The sequence below is a fragment of the Lepidothrix coronata genome, unplaced genomic scaffold, assembly GCF_001604755.1.
Source record: "Lepidothrix coronata isolate B3197 unplaced genomic scaffold, Lepidothrix_coronata-1.0 Scaffold1, whole genome shotgun sequence".
NCBI lineage: Eukaryota > Metazoa > Chordata > Aves > Passeriformes > Pipridae > Lepidothrix > Lepidothrix coronata.
In genome coordinates this window covers 8426891-8443795 of record NW_016690181.1, presented here as the reverse complement: position 1 = coordinate 8443795, position 16905 = coordinate 8426891, and positions in this window count along the sequence as shown.

The window sequence follows — 16905 nt, the reverse complement described above, 5'->3', positions numbered from 1 at the left end:
TAGTTGCAGCCAGAGAAGAGAGGAGTTGAGAATATGTGAGAGAAACAGACCTGCAGGCACCAAGGTCAGTGGAGAAAAAGGGGTAGGAGGTAGGAGGTGCTCCAGAGCACCGGAGCAGAGGTTCCCCTGCAGCCTGTGGTGCAGACCATGGCGAGGCAGCTGTGACCCTGCAGCCCATGAAGGTCAGCAGGGATGCAGAGATCCACCAACAACCTGTGGAGGAGACCCACGCTGGAGCAAAGAGTGGGGGCGTAGGGTGGGGAAAGTAGATAACTGTCTTTGCTAACTATCACAGGAGCATGTGGCAAGAAAGAGCATTTATCTATGAGTCATGCACTCAGAACAAAGATGCTGCCTACCAGTAAGAACAGCTGGCATCCTACTGAATTCATTCTCCAGTCCACCTCCTATTGTTGCAATTTCCTCACTCTGGGAGCCTTATAATCATGAAGAAATAATGACAGATTTGATTTATTATCAAACTTGAAATGCCGTTTGTAGCTCATGGTCAGAAGCCAAATGAAGTGCTTAGTAAAATGCTTTGTTTGTGAGTGGTTAGATCTCTTCTATCTCTTCTTTCTCTTTCTCCTTTCTTCTCTTTCTTTTATTTTTTCTGTTTCCTTCCTCCCTTCCTCCCTTTCTCCCTTCCTCCTTTCTCTCCCTCCTTTCTTCATTTCTTCCTGCTCTCCCTCCTTCCCTCCTATCACTGTAATGATAGGACAATAAGTAAATAAATTTAGGTTAGATATTAGAAAGAAATTTTTTACTGTAAAGGTGGTAAGACACTGGAAGAGGTTGCCTGGGGAGGTTGTGGATGCCCCAACCCTGGCAGTGCTCAAAGCCAGGTTGGATAAGGCCTTGAGCAACCTGATTTAGTGGGAAATGTCCCTGCCCACAGCAGGGTGGGTTGGGACTAGATGATCTTTAAGGTCTATTCCAACACATTAACATTCCATGATTCTCTGATTCTATGCTATATGTATATAATAAATACACAGCTACTGCAGGGAGCTGGGTGAGTGAGCAATCTCCAGACTATGATACTCTTAAATACCCTTGATAATTTCTGAATTCAGGATCTCCTGGATGTGGGGATGGGGGTATATGAGAATGTACGTTCGGGTGTGTGCTGTCTGCTGTTCTTGTTTATGATCTCTATTCCCAGGGATGTAAAAAACCCTTGAGAATTGGTGTTTCATGGGGGGAGAAAGGATTAGGGATCCTAGCTGGGAATCATGAGTGAGAAGGGAGGCAAGTTAAGAAGGGTTGACTTCCTTGGGTTAGGTAGGGGATTTCTCGTGGGAGTAGAGGACTTCCTGGGCCTAGCAGAATGATAATAGTTCTTCATCTGCCTTTTCACTTGAAAAAACAAATTGTCCTCGTGTTCTGTATCTACTGGTACTTGGCAAGTCATAGCCAGGGGGAATTCCCTTGTTGCCAGGTATATACACAGCTCTCTCCTGGACTCTGCGAGATTAATGCTTTCCCCTACCTGGAAAATATTGAGAGGTAAGTTGCCTGTGTGCTCTTGTCCTTTTCTGATGGAGATGGACTCACAATTATATTTTATTAAAGAAAAAGGAAAAAGAGAAGGAGGTATATGAGGCATTGAAAGAACCGTCTGCATTTCACATACAAAGTATCTATTTTCAACAGAAGTCATCTGTCATGACAGAATAAATTACATGATACCTCAAGGCAAAAATCAAGAACTGGAAAGCTGAGCGAAAGAATTTCGGTAAGTCAGTGTAAAATACACTCAGTGCTTTTATACACAGCTACATAACTCCAGTGACAGATAAATACTTAGCATAAATGTGGTTTTAGTTATAGTCCATCAACTAAAGTGAGAGCCCAAAATCAATCTACCTGTGTGTTGAGGAAAAGTCAGTCTTGCTCTTCCTAATATATTCAAGGTAAAAAATAAGCATAAAACCCCAAACAAGTGACTTGACAAAACTGATTTGAAACAGAACCCTTTTTTTCCCCTTTTTTCTTCTTGTTTCCTATTTCTTTTTTTTTTTTCCTTCCCTTTTTTTCCCCCTTGAGAAGTAGAAAAAGAAATAATAAATTTAGTTTCCCTACAATTCTCCAGGGAAAGAAGCACACAGTTCTAGCTCACTTTGTCCATTCACGGGTCTCTGGGAGAGAAATCCTTGGGATATTAAGGATTTGATGGGAAGAGCTATTAGTTTTTTCCCCAGAGTTTAGTGGGGGAAAAAACAGTATTGACTAGAGCATCTGGTGCAGAACAATGGTCTCTTCCTTAAGGGCTTTCAGCTGCAAATCAGGGCTGTACTCTGTAACTGCTCCCTCCTGGGTGTGTGCAATATTAGTAATAAAGTTGCTTATTCTTTTCCAAATTAGAAGAAGCAGGACTTAACTCCTAAGTTAATGCAGTAGAGATATGACTCTATGTCATATCTCACATAGCAAGTATGTGTTCATTGAACTGGACGTAGATTACATGGTGATCAAGAGAAAAGCTCTGTGCCAAGCCAGTCTGTGGGTAAGCCCTGCAGAGTTTCAGGGTACATGATTACCAAATGGTCCCCTGTCTGCTTGCCAGCCCTTACTAGCTCCACGGGAGAGTCAGCAGGAGAAAAGCCTGCTTGTGCACCATCCACTGTGCTGCAGACTGATGCATTAACTTCAAAACATATTAGTCTTCAGCCAGTTAGATGGGAGAGATGGCACTGGGGTGATAGAGCATAAGGCATACCTTCCCTTCCGGCAGTCCCGCTGCAGAGACAGATGTATCCTGTAGAGGGAGAGTGAATTGGAGTTAAAATTTCCCAGGACACTACAGCAAGATTTGTCACAGCTTGCCTGACACAGCTCTTGCAATTCTCCTGAGCAAGACTACTTTTATCTACTTTTGTGAAGAAGTTAGAGATTTTCACATAGAAAGCATTAGGCAAGCACTAAGTATGTTTGTCTCTTTGAAATAACCAAGCAGTTAAAAATATTGAAAAACTATACAGATGAGACTACTCGACAGCAATCTCTGAATGCGCATTGATTTAGAAACCTTTGCAGGCATGAAAGCAAGATTCTTGTATCCAGCATTTTGACACATATTTCCTTTTACTGCAGTTTGGATAAACTGATTGGTCTGCACTACTAGGGAAAGGTTCTGTACTGATCACTGGACTTGACATGTAATCCTTGCCTTATGGACTTGTCTGTGTTAGACTCTTTTCATTTTATAATCTCCTACAGTTATTTCTGTTGGTGAAACCCGTTAACTCTGGGATGGTGAGAGTAGGTTAGGACTCTTCAGGATACATCACAGGCATGATTAGCAATTTTGGTCTGACTCAGTCTGTTGCCCATTGTAGTGGCTGAACAAAGTGCATGTAATGCGGAATCAAGACCTTTCCTCTTTGCACTCCTGTGGCATTTGGCCCCATCTCTACTCACTAAGGAGCTGTAATCCTGACAGGTTCTTGTTGTTAGGATTTTTTAAGAAATGGAGCTAAACCACGTGGTTAATACTCTTCAGTGTCAGTTCTCAATCGTCTGTCAGATGACAGTTTTCCTTCCTCCCTCCCTGACCTCCCAGCTGAAGCAGTTGTGCCTTTTCAGTTTGAATTGCTGATACTTGAGACTCTTCAAAGGGGACTGCAAATTAGCAGATGAGACCACTGCTGACAGATGTGATCTGTGAGGCTCTATTCTAACAGATACTCTCCATGTGCTATATAAGTCTGTGGACACTCGTCTGTATTAAAACTGGAAAGTGAGCATGCTAACACTGTTATAAAGAAGGCATTGCACATTAGCAGTTCATCTAAGGTAACTTTCTTTGGCCCCTGCTGCAAGACAATCCCTATAAAATTTGATAGACAGGTCAGATTGTGCCAGTTCATGAGATTATGAATGTGTCCAAACTGCAAAGTGTCACTGGGACAAAAAGAAGCAGAGTATTTTCCAGCAGAAAGCATTTGGCCTAAGCACAACACCAGTCTTTTACTACTGTCTTTATTTAAGGTCTCATCCAGATGTGACAACCATTCATTGATGCCCACAAAACTCCTGGGAGAAAATTCGGTGTAACATATCTCAAATCAATGGAACTGCTTCTGCTTTTAAAAACAAATTAAAGCACACATCAAAATGTTTTCCTTGATGTATTTGCAACCCTGAAATCATAGCAGAGTTAGTTCTGATGAGACAGAAGGACTAAGCCAGCAGGGACAAAAGCAAGACATTTAGTCTCTCTAATAAAAGCGAAAAAGTAAACAAGCCTTTCCTCCCCACTCTCCTTTTGAATGTCAGTGTCTCTCAGAATGATGTAGTCGTGCTGAAGCTGAACAACGAAGCAGGAGCCATCACCACCATGGGCTCCCAGCTTTCCCTTTCAGCTGCTGAAGGCAGCTGCCACACTATGCAAGCAACAATATGGAGGGGAAGGCAGCAAGGGAAAGCTCAAATATGCTAAAGCTCTTTGGAAAACTGTGATTGATAACAGCTGCCAGAAAGATCTCCTTCGAGACATAGTATGTAAAACAGCAAGCCTCAAGCTCGCATGTTTCAGTTGCATGATTTATTTCTTCCAACAGAGGAAGTTACCTTTAGTAGCAAGAAGTTAGTAAGACCTATTACTGGGAATCATTACTGGCAGGGGAGAAGTTTCTGTGCATCAATAGGGCCTCAGGCTATCTTGGTGACTTCTGGCCAGTTTAGAGTGAAACATCAAGGACCAGCTCTGAAACTGCAGTGACACCAGTGTCAAGAAATTAGCTATAGAAACATTTAATCAGTCTAATATTCTGTATTCATTACAAAGTCTTCCTACACCCCGCCCATTATAGTCAACTGCAGGTACAATCCAATGTTGCTGTGACACAACCTTTGATCTATGCCTAACCATTTTTAGTCTGCTAAATATTCTTGCTTCCCTTCCGCTCTTTCACAGCCTAAATACCACTTGATCACTGTCCTCTGCACTGCCTTCCTTTAACCACTAGGTGCCAGGGACCTCCCAGCAGGAAGCCACTCACTCACTGGTCCATCCTCCTGCGTGGAGAGATCAGCGTTGAGCCATCCAGCTGTGCACGTGCTCAGTTTACATTTGTGCTAAGGGCAGATGTGTGAAATGTGCAGGGCTGTCGGTGCAGCAGTGGCAGATCCAGGTAGCCTCGGGCACTGAGGTACTTCAGGCAGTTGCATCGTGTCACTGATCTTGCAGCTCAGGCTGCCTGCAGAGCTGGGAGGTAAGGACAGCTGTAAGATTGTGCCTGTGAACCAGAACAGCAACAAGAACCCTGTCAGCTCATTTTGTATGAGAATAGGTGAGAGAACAGTCATCATTAATTTAAGTTACATCTTGGTAAGGTAAAAGGATTCATATCCCATTATCAAGGAAATGCTGGAGCCATCCAGGATCCTTTTGTTGCAATTGCTGCCTTATATTGGTTTGAAATGACAATTTTAGAGGCCTTATTTCTGCTCTACAGCTATGATTGCATTTTCATTCTTTATTGATATGCTGGCTAATTCAAAGAACTCCACATTTAGGTGCTAAGAAGTAGTAATAAAATCATAAAGCCCCAGTTTATTTCAACAATGCCTTGATCACACATGTAATTGCAACAGATAATGATCAAAAGCAGTTTCTTTCTCTGTTTTGGGTGGCTTAAAACTCTGAAAAGAGGAGGTATAACCCATACACTCAGAAAAGTCTCTAGTAATGCCTCAAAACAGAAGAGGAAAATTGTAAATACTAACAAACTGGACTATAAATTATTTCTCTCTCTCCAAGAGGTAGAGCTAAAGCTGTAGCTCATCACAACCGCATGCTTAAATTACCAAGTCATCATAAGGGTAAATGTCAGGATAAATGCTTTAAAATTGTCCTTCCCCTTATTATTAAAACCACTATGAACTATTAAAAGGCTCTTTAAAACATAATTGACGTTTTCATTATTTATCTGCTACTGCCACTGTTCACTTCCATGCATGCAAGTAGTACATCCCCAGAGGGGTGTTTCATATCCATATAAATGTATATTAAATGTTTTGCCTCTGGCCTTTTAGAACTGGCACAAATGCAGCTGTGTTTGTGCATTTATAATTTTGGGACATGAGCCAGCCTCTCAAGGAAGTCTGCAGTTGGCAGCTTATACTGGCTTCTGTGGAGTTTTGTAAAATATCCGATATTAGTGACCAGGGTGTATGAGGCGACAAATGCTGTGGACTGCTGGTCCGCTCTGCCATGGAAGTTCCTATCTCAAATGATATGGAGGCAAGAGGTGTTAGTCAGCATCTTGAACCTGCTGAGGCTGGCCAGTTGTGTCTACAGCCTCTGTATATGCGTGTACGTGTGCATGTGTTTGCACAGAGACACATGGAATAAGAGCTCTAATGAGTCTCTTATGACTGTGTCAATACCAAAAAGCCTTCACATATATTTAGTCCCTTCTAAGAAGGGAATTACAGTTTCCTTACTTGATGTCTATCATAAACTAAGAACATATTTTCTGCTGTGAGACCTGCTAGATTTGTTATTATACTTGCATTTTTATTCACATCAGAACAGCAGAAATTACCTAATTACATTAATACTTCAGTTTATGGTTATGTGAAACATTATGCCACAAGTAAATTGATTCCAACTAGCCCTCTGCCAGTCTCTTACCAATAGGATAAGAATGAAATGCGAAATAGTACAAACCAATAAACTCTCTTTAGAGCAAAGCTGATTATGCTTTCATATGAAGGAAATCATACCAGATTATGCAAAATACATCAAACCAGATTTCATCCCCACTGCTTGTCATCTATTACATAGTAAATGCAGCATGTATAAGAGAAATTAATACTAACTTCCTCTAGAAAAAATACCTCTAACTGTTTATGTGCGTTCATTGTAACTCACAGTTCCCGTTCCCAAAGGAGTGGTTTGGATGGAAACACAACGAGCTTTATTTGAAAGTAATGGAGCTCTAAAATTTGCATTTCTTTTGGTAACATTGGGACTATTTCAGTCAGAAACAGGCTGAGATTTACAGTGAGCACTCTTGCAACATGGAGCACTGAACAGAATGACCCTTCAGCAGTGTTTGTACATGTAACATACTTAGCAGGGTGAGTGTTCCTGGGTAACATCTGGTCAGTGAACTCTGTCCAGGCAAGTGCAGCATGAGGAAGTGCAAGACAGTGATGTGGGATCACAGTTAGGGTGGCCAAAGCAGAAATACCACTGTTGACTTACCCTGGGCCATCCAGGACCCTAGTAGCATGAAGGTACCTTAAAGATCATCTCATTCCAACACCCTGCCATGGTGTTGGAACCTTCCACTAACCAGGTTGCTCAGAGCCCCATCCAACCTGGCCTTCCCTGGGCAAATTTTTCCAGTGCCTCACCAGTCTCACAGTAAAGATCATCTAGTTCCAATCCCATGGCAGTGGGGTTGCTGGATGCAAAGTTCTTTAGGGTGCCTTCCAACCCAAACCATCCTATATGATTCTATGTTTTTCAGAGCTGCAGGGACCGTTACTCTAATGCTGACAGGCACAGAGGGGTAAGCATGAGAGAAGTGCTGTTTGGAATTGAAAACATAGAAAAGCATTTTTCCTGTGTCCTTTTGTAATTCCACAGGCTGCACTGTCCTGGACCACATGGTCACGCCGTGCTGTGCCCAGGATCTCTGCATCTCCAGGGGATGCAGAGTGGCGGCCGTGACCCTGTGGCAAGGCAGGAGGGAGCTGTCAGTGGTGTGACTGTGAGCTTTGGCAGGTCTGGTTCAGAGGAGGGCAGGGTAACAACAGAAGCAGGTGCCACAGGCAAGGAGAACAGGGGCACCTGGCAAAGATGGGAATTGTACTCTGTGTTGGCTGCTTACTTCTGAAACCAAAAAGTTCTTGTGTTTATGTACTAAGTACCCCATTGGTTCTTATTAATTCAATGTTTTTTGTTTGTTTGTTTGTTTGTTTTTTGTTTGGTTGGTTTTTGTTTTTTTTTGTTTTTTTTTTTTTTGTGTGCGATTTTTGATTGTTTGTTTGTTTGTTTTTGTTTTGTTGGTTTTGTTTTCCTCTCAGTAAACTGCAAAATGGAGCATACAAAACCTGTAAGCTGTATTTAATCCTGACATCCCAAGATGCACAATTTGATGAGTTAGCTGAATCTTTTGCCATGCTGAGAAGAGCACCTAAGCGTTGGTGTGCTGGTTGTTTTGTTTCCTACTGAGTGGTACATCCAGCAAACAATCCAACTTCATTCCTTTTCCCCACAATGACAGCATTGTACAATGCCACAGATCAGCATCAACCGATCTGTGATTCATTGTGCCTCACCGTACCAGAGACTGAATCAAAGGGCTACTGAAGTGTCACAGCCCTAAAAAAATGTTGTAGCTGAACCTAGAATTTGTTTTGTTTTGATAGCTGTTTTTTAAATCAGGCTCCCAAGTATTTCTCTGATAAAAACACCTTCTTCTGACATAAAATTATAAAAGGTTATAAAATTACCTTAGTTGAAGGGTAAACCAAATCATCATGAGTCTAATATTAGCCTTAGGAAGTCATTCCTTGCTTTATAGCTACTGATGTTGCCCTGTCACTGGGGTACTTTGTTGTTTTCACCCAAGCTGTGCATCCTCAATCTGACAGGTTTTATCGGCAGAAGGGCCACTGCCTGGGGAACCAGAGCTCAGAGAAGACAACTGCAGACATGGTTTTATTAGCAGGGTGTTCCTGTGACAACATGTTTGCTGAGGATTTGTGTCAGTCAAGGAAGAGAATTTGTGCATGTAACAGAAAGGCTGGACATTGGTGGCTGAGTTTATATTTTCAGTTGTCCACACACTGTACAAACCTGTGATTATAAAGGGCAGTGTAAATACAGTGGTGCAAACCACGCCTTAAAGGATTTTCCACTTTCTCCTGTAACTCTTCATGCCAGTGCTACATGGGAGCACTGCTGCCTGAATCCTCATGTTGCGATATCTTGCCAATACACAGTGATGTAATGTTATGCAACTTCATTATGCAGTGACACAAATACCATGGAGCTGAAGCACTACTTTCAAGAAAAATTTCTTCCAGCAGTAAAAACAATGCTTAAATGAGCAACACAAACACAGGTTTTTGGTAGTAAAGCAGCTCCAGGTCACCAACTGTTTTTAGTCAGTGTGTCCTGAAATGAAGCAGAATGAATTCTCATACATTCAGATACAAACTGTCATAGTTTAGACAAGTATAGATGCTTTATACCTCAGGAGATGTGCCTAAACGTAGGACCTTATGTACCAGTCTGGAAAAAGCAAACCCATGTGTCAGTCTGTGATGCCTTTTCTCTACATTGTGGCTGTAATGTGCAGTGAAGTGATGTAAATATGGGACAGAGCACAGCCATCGCAGCAGTCCTGACAGCAATACTTGTGATGTGTCTCTACTAGTGTTTTAGTTTAGAGCAGAAGTGTATTTTTTATGCAAATCTCCTGATCTCTCTATTGCCTGTGTTTCATTTTGCATCAGGGGCTGATTTTGAGTGGAGGGGTTAGATTCTATTGAGTGAAATTAAAATGGAAAATGTTCTCCAGCAGTGTACCTAACATGCTCAGATTTCAGTAGGCATTCAGTCCAGGAGACCCAAATGAAGGTGATTTGAATTGAAAAAAACCTGGAACATGCATAGTGTGCATGTTAGATCCTCAGCGTCAACTGTGTGTGTAGAGCAGCTACTGTGCAGATTCTTGGTCTACTTGACCTTACCATGCAGATTTAATTTGACCTGATTTTTAAGAGGAGTTGAGAGGACCTGCTGCAAATTAAGCTTTTAAGTTTTTTACTCTCATTTTGCCCATCAATGAAATTGACCAAGTGAAATTTTTGCTCCTCCATAGACTGTGATCAGCAGTGAACTAGTGCTTACACAATATCACTGCAAGGTACTTGTCACTGCTCTAAATGGTGGTGATGGTGAGGAAAAGATGCTATGTTATTCTGTAGTTTCTAAAATATTTCACAACTTACACAACTGGTAAATACTTCAGTTGTTGCTGAAAATGCAGCCCCTTCCAGATTGGAATGTGCCAACTGAGTCAGCACACAAAATTACAGTAACTATAGGAAGAGGAGGGGACAAAAAGGAAATTGCATAAAGAATTCCATGTCCAGGTAAAATCAGCATATTGTAACCCAAATTAGATTTTAACTAGCATGTGCCTCTGCTTTTATTATAAGATTCATTGTGATTTTTAAATACTCAGGATCCTCCCAGCTACATTTCATTTGGAAACATTCTTGAAATGCTCAAATTCAATAAACTGAGGCAGAAGTCCGAGACAAAAATTGTTTCTTATAGTAGAACACAAAGAATACGCATAGCACCCTTGATAATTTTCCTGTCTGCATTTTTAAAAGGAAAGGCATTTAAGATACTGTTCAATGTAAGGACTTCAATTGATAAGTAAATGTTAAACAGTGTTTGAGGAAGGCTGGATGTTAATTAGTTACAGCTGCGTTTTCAACAGTTCATACTAGAACTTTTTTTCTTAAGCAGAAGCAAACAGGAAGCATAACTCTTTCAGTATCACCACGGATTCAGATTTGATTCAACTAGGAAAGAAAAGTCTGTAGTAACAAAAATTTTAAACCCGTGTTTCCTTCCTGGAACAGGAAATGTAAGAATAGGAATAGTCTACTTCCAATCTTGCTGAAAGAGATGAAAATATCTTATTTATTTTCCGAAAAAAAAAAAGCTTTACTTTGTTTTTGAGAAGGCAAGTATAATGACCCAACCAGCTTCAGATATGAATATGCAGCATATTAAAGGAGCTCTGAGAGAAAACACAAAAGCACACAGAGATTGTAGGTACCTTGATTTTCAAGACCACTATTACAAGCTCCAAAACAATGTGAATCAATTTAATCAGTCTGTGGACTGTGACCCACTGTTAATCCATAAAATATAAGAGTCCAGACAATGGAATACTTGCTGATTTCTGACTGTTGGAAGTCAGAGAGCAGTACTCCAGTTAAAATCCCAGTTAAAATAGCTGTGATTATAACATGCAATTTATTTTTCTAAAATCACAACTTTTTATTAATCAGATGTCAGGTGCTTTATTTGTTGAGCAAATTGGCAAACATTAGTAGTGTATAAAATGTTCCAGAGCCTCCCACTTTTGTTTTCTTTTTTTTTTCCCCTCAAGCACTATTTGGCCTGTTAATTGCAAAAGGCTGAGAAACTAGTTTCTTACTGCCCAGTTTTGGGCTTGCATATTGATTCTCAGCTAGAAACTTCCTCTCCCAATTCTCTTTTTCTCTTGGTCAGCTTAAAGCCACAGTTTGAAAAATGGATGTTTTAGTTTCTCATGTCTTGAAGAGAAGCTTCATGTTTAGGAAACTTACTAATCCAAAGAGGTAAGCTTCAAATACTGCACAGTTCAAGCCCCAGTTGTCTTGAAGTGGGAGCCTCAGAGTCTAAAAATCTCCTTCTGCTGGAGCTATGAGAATCACTGTGTTTGGACAACCATTTTCATTTTTCACGATAAGGAGGCAGGACACAAGTTTTGATTTTGTTTGGGTCTGATGCATGGTCAGCTACTTGACTAAAGAAACAGTCATGTTTGGGGGCACTTGAACAGATTTACCTCTCTCAAACTACTGAGGCCGACTCTCTTTCCATTTTAGAGCCGGGAGGTTTCCTTCAGAATACTTTCTTGGTAGCATCCAGCAGCCTGCACTCACCTCCTTCTGCAGATACGATTTACATGATTAGCTGGAACTGAGTCAACACCCCCAGGCTAGGGCACAGGATACAGGAGGATTTTAGTATGAGTTGGGTTTCCTGGAGGGAAGTCCAGCTAAAGAGGAGTCTTGCATTCTCCCCAGTCTATTGTTCGGTTTGACTTGGACCCTGTCCTTTTCTGTTTATTTATTCAGACAGCCCATCTCCCTGCACACCAATTTGTATGTGTACAGTAAACACTGGAAGCTCATTGTAGTGGTAATAACACATTACAGTTACTAAATTCCGCATCTTCCTGGGTCAGCTGCTAACCCTGATTCTTTCTGTCCTCTTTTCCCTGCTTACAGGGTCATGCAATAAGGTAGGTGCAGGCAGTCTGTATCCTGTGCATATCCTGAGCACTGCTGCATACTGCAATTTTCATCAGATGAAAAAAATACGTTTGTGTCAGCAAAATGCCTTTTTTCAAAGCTAATAGAGGTGACAGAAATTTGCTATTTTTATTAAATTTATTAAATTTTTTATTTATTTTAATTTATTTCTTTAAACCTTTACATATTTATAACAGGGAAAACTTTTATTTGGTTAATTTTATGACCACTGTGTGTAGAGAAGGGAGAAATATGGAATCAGATTACAGCTAATTAGAATTGACTTCATTGACTGCAATTCAGGCTGTGACTGCGTATTTGGCAGCAACATAGCTTAACTCATGTTAACATTGTTCTTTCTCTTTGCCTCCTATCAGGACCATATGTCATGGAGTTTTCTCCAGCAAGAAGACATCTGCTCCTTACAAACTTTGGAAAACATGGATGTGAAACTATATTCAAAGGTATCTGCAATTATAGTGGAAGAGTGAACTGCAGGAAGCACCTCTTGCTACCTTTAACTCAGCTAATATTGGGGAAAATAGTAGTGGAAATGACTGGGAGAAGTCCTCTTTCTATATGCTTTTTCTGTTCCTGTGGTCCGCCTAAGGCATCTATGTTTGGCTACTGTCGGAGAGAGAAAACTGAGCTAAAGCGACCCATTCTGGCCCTTAATAAGTTACATTGCCTAGTAACCCAGTGCAAGCTGTCTGGGGTCCCTACTAGCCTACCTGAGCCAGATTTATGCAATCAGATGTTGCCGTGGGATTTAGGTGCTGAAAAAAATCTCCGGAGCAGTTAATTAGGGGTGAGATAAGGAAAGGGTTTATTATGCCAAGGCAAAGATGTTACAAGACGCACGCCCCCCTGTGCCTGAGATGCTACATTTTATAATACCATCCATCCAATCCCAGATATGTCCACCCTGTGGCCTTTACTCTGGACCGCCCCGGGTCCACCCCTGAGAAATGGGTCTGGGGTTAATTTTGGGACCCTCTATTCATCCATCTTCATCTTCTTCAGAGCACAAAGGGTACATAGTTACCAAGTTCTTGACCGTGTTCTGTGGTTTAGGCCAAGATACGCTGCTCTGCAAACAGTCTAGGCCTTGCCTTGACAAGAGACTAAACATTTCTACCGGATTCGGGGGTAGGAGTGATATAGGGTACATAGAATGGGGTAAGAGGATTAAGGAATGTGTAAACAAGGGTGCTACAGGGAAAGGGATGTAAGGGATGCTGCTTTTAGAGTCTACTTCCACTACTTATAAAACTTAAAAGTATTAGCAAAATAAAATCCATTAGGGGCTTAAGGCATCACAGACAAGTTTCCTATTTCCAGTTGCTTGTAACAATTGTATAATTAGACAGCAAGAGACTAAGCAAGCCTCTCTTAGTGGTAGATGTATTGGGTCTGCCTGAGCTGGAGTTCATTTCCCCACAACCCCCCTCACAGTGCTGTGCTTTGCATTGGCAGCTAGAAGGGTGTTGGTAACACACCAATGCTTTGGCCACTGCTGAGCACAGCATCAGCACTGTAACATTCCTTCCTCAGTCGAGGGCAAGATCCTGGGAGAGGACACAAGTAGTGCATCTGACCCAAACTGACCACAGGGATATTCCATACCATATGACATCAGCTCAGATATAAAAGCTAAGGCAAGGATCTGGAAGGCAGGTATTCATTGTCTCCAATGGCTGCCTGCTGAGGAACTGTTATGTGTACTGAAGCCCTGCTTCTTGGAAGTGGCTGACCATCACTGCTCATGGGAAGTAGAGAATAAGCTGTGTTATCTTTCACTTTGCTTCACTTTTGTGCGCGCGAGCTTCCGCTTTGCTTTTTGCTTTAAATAAATTGCCTTATCCCAACCCATGAGTTGTTTTTCCACCTTACTCTGTCCCCTGTCTGGCTGGGAAGGGGAGTGATAGAGAGGCTGGGTCGGCACCTGGTGTCCAGCCAAGATCAACCCACCACATATTTTTAAATAGGTTGATAATTCACGGTGAGAATGGATCTGTCAGTCAGCACGTAGGTGCGCTTGCTTTTGCATCTTACTTCCAAAATCCCCTGCCTAGTCCTGAACACCACCTCTCCCTCACTGAACAACCCTGTGTGCTAGGCTGTGTGCAGCCTCATACAGAGTCTCTTCATGGAGCAGGTTCCCCAGCTGCAGGGGAACACCACAGTTTGTTGCTTTTTGCTTATGTACCTTGTTCCAGACCTCTTGGCCTGGGAAGTAATGCAGTGCCAGCCAGGCATTGCTTTGCTGAGGTGTCACTAGAGCTATCTTTCTTCACGGTTCAGGATTGTTCCTTTCCTTAGCCATGACCTGGCAGATGTACTTTCTCTTGCAGAGCAAGGATGGAAGAAAGGGTGCCTGGCCAGGGCATGGTGTGCATGGATTAGGTAAATAATCCAGAGTTCAACTGTTTAACTTGGAATGTTTTTGCCATTTCATATGTTTCAGCAGGGTGTGAAAATAATGGGGAAGGGAGGGAGAGGGAACATGAAAGAAAAGAGGCAAGCTGGTTTACTTGCTGAATTTTATTGGTTGCAAAGCCCAAGTGTTGTCCCTGTGTGTGTTCTAGTGAGCTGGCACCACACACGCACACACACGAAACCTCATATTTCCTTTATGAATGGCTGAAATTCCAGTCTGGCCTGGCAGAATGGTAAGTTCCACATAAAGAGCAGTCTCCTTGGAGAGCTTCCGAAAATAAATCAAAAACCTGAGGGACTGAGAAAAATTCTGAGAACTGGAGATGTGTCAAACCAACTTGCCCAGCTTCATATTGGCATAGTTGGGATTTGACTGTCTTCCACACAAACACAGAGCCATAGAGACAGATTCCACAGCTGGTGTTCAGAAACCCCTGCCGGCTTAATGGAGGAGAGCGTGTCTGTACACACAGTCATGTGGCCACCATAAAATGTTGCTCATAAGCCATTTGAACATGTGCATATGTGATTCTTTAGTTAAATACATTTATTCTGACAATCAAAAGTGGAATTCCTCAAGTGCACAAAGACTCCTCCTATACAGGAGATTGATATACAGTCTGCATCATCATTTATGTAGCACTTTTAGCATCTTATATCCTTCCTCCTGCTTTATGGTGTGTTTGTGGTACAAAGGCTCTGTGTGATACAAATAGATAATTTGGGATCAGTGGCATCTGATAACATGGAGGAATACTCCATAAAGCTGTCCTTCACTCTAGCATCCACATACCTCCCACAAGCCATGCATATTCTAGTACTTGCACCTTACTCTGTACATTGAAATGCAGCCCACATTTCAAATGCCCACACTTGTCCACCAAGCCTTCTCAGCCTCCCTAGTTTAATCCTACAGTACAGTCTCACTGTATTCATCACTTCTATGTCAGAAGCCACTGATGCTCCTGTGCAAGACAAGAGCATCTATTCAAACAGTTTGACTGCTCCAGAAAGAATCATACAGTTACCAAATTAAAACTCACTAATTCCACCAGTCCCATTCTCTGTGCAGATAAACTCTGGTTTTCTTCTCTCCCCTGTGGCTCCACAGCCTTGTGCCCCACAGCACAACCACATTCCCGGACAGACAAAATAAGATCCTTTAGCTAGTAAAGGCATCTTCCAGTGGGTTCGATCAGCACTTTTATATCTGGAAGAAACAACAGGATATTTACAGTGGAAGTCAAGGGCAGACAAGTAAATAAACACCCATCTGTAAACCTGTAAATTTACCTATGGCACCTGGTTGCATTCTATCATTCCTCCATTTATCAAGGAAGGCAGGGTCACCCCTGGGAGATAAGGTTAAGTTGTCAGTAACTGTGCCAAATCAGTAACATAAGCTACACAACAACAAGTGAGAATCCTGCTTCTAGACAAAAAGGCATGTCTGCCCATCATCCCACTAACTGCAGGATGGCTGGGAGGGTTCAAGTCCCTCCCACATTCTTTCTGTATATAAATATAGGAAGAACTTTTGGTACAACACATGATTTCTTCTTGGCCCCTGACTAAACCGATTCTTGTGCCAGTCAGCTCAGGAGGTAAATGTGTACTTCTGCTGCATCCACATAGATTTGTTTTCAGCTGGCTCTGAGAGCTACATCAAAATGATGGGGCCAAATGCATTTAGTTGTTTTAGAGAGGAAAGCCTGTTGTTTTCTCAGTATGCAAACTCTACTCCTGGTAGTGGCTTTCACTGCATTGGAGTGCTTCTGTCTTGCAGAGCATAGCATGGTCCGCAAGAGAGGTGTAGAAAGTGTAAAATCGTAGACTGAAAACCAAGAGATGAATCACACCAAGTCAGGAATGAGTAAAGCAAGGCACCTTAGAAACCTCCTGTAATTAGAGCAGCATGATTTGGCATTCATTTACCAGTAAGAGTCATCTAACATCTAGTAAATCACTTGTTTAACGTAAGAAATAGGTCTCATGCCATGTGCATGTTCTTTTGAGTGTGCAGCTTTGAAAGACAATATAACCCAAAGCTGGTGTCAGCAAACAGTTGATATATGAAATGTCAGACTTCTCCACAGCTGGTAACTGAGCTGTTGGTCACCTCGCCCAAATTACCTACTCAGTGACCTCCTCGCTGGCACAGGCTACAGATCCTAAGTGACCTGACAGTGAGCCCCATGGAGCCGGCTCACAGCAAGGCAGTGCACATGGCAGAGATGCTTGCAGTGCTACTCTTCTGGGCTTTCCTTACACTAAGAGCACACAGTGAGGTTCTCCTGGACTTTCAGGATGGTATCACTGTGCAATCAACACAACACTGGCTCCAATTGTCTTTTTCCAATGCCCCCAAAAGCACAGTCAGGTCGAGCTCCCTGT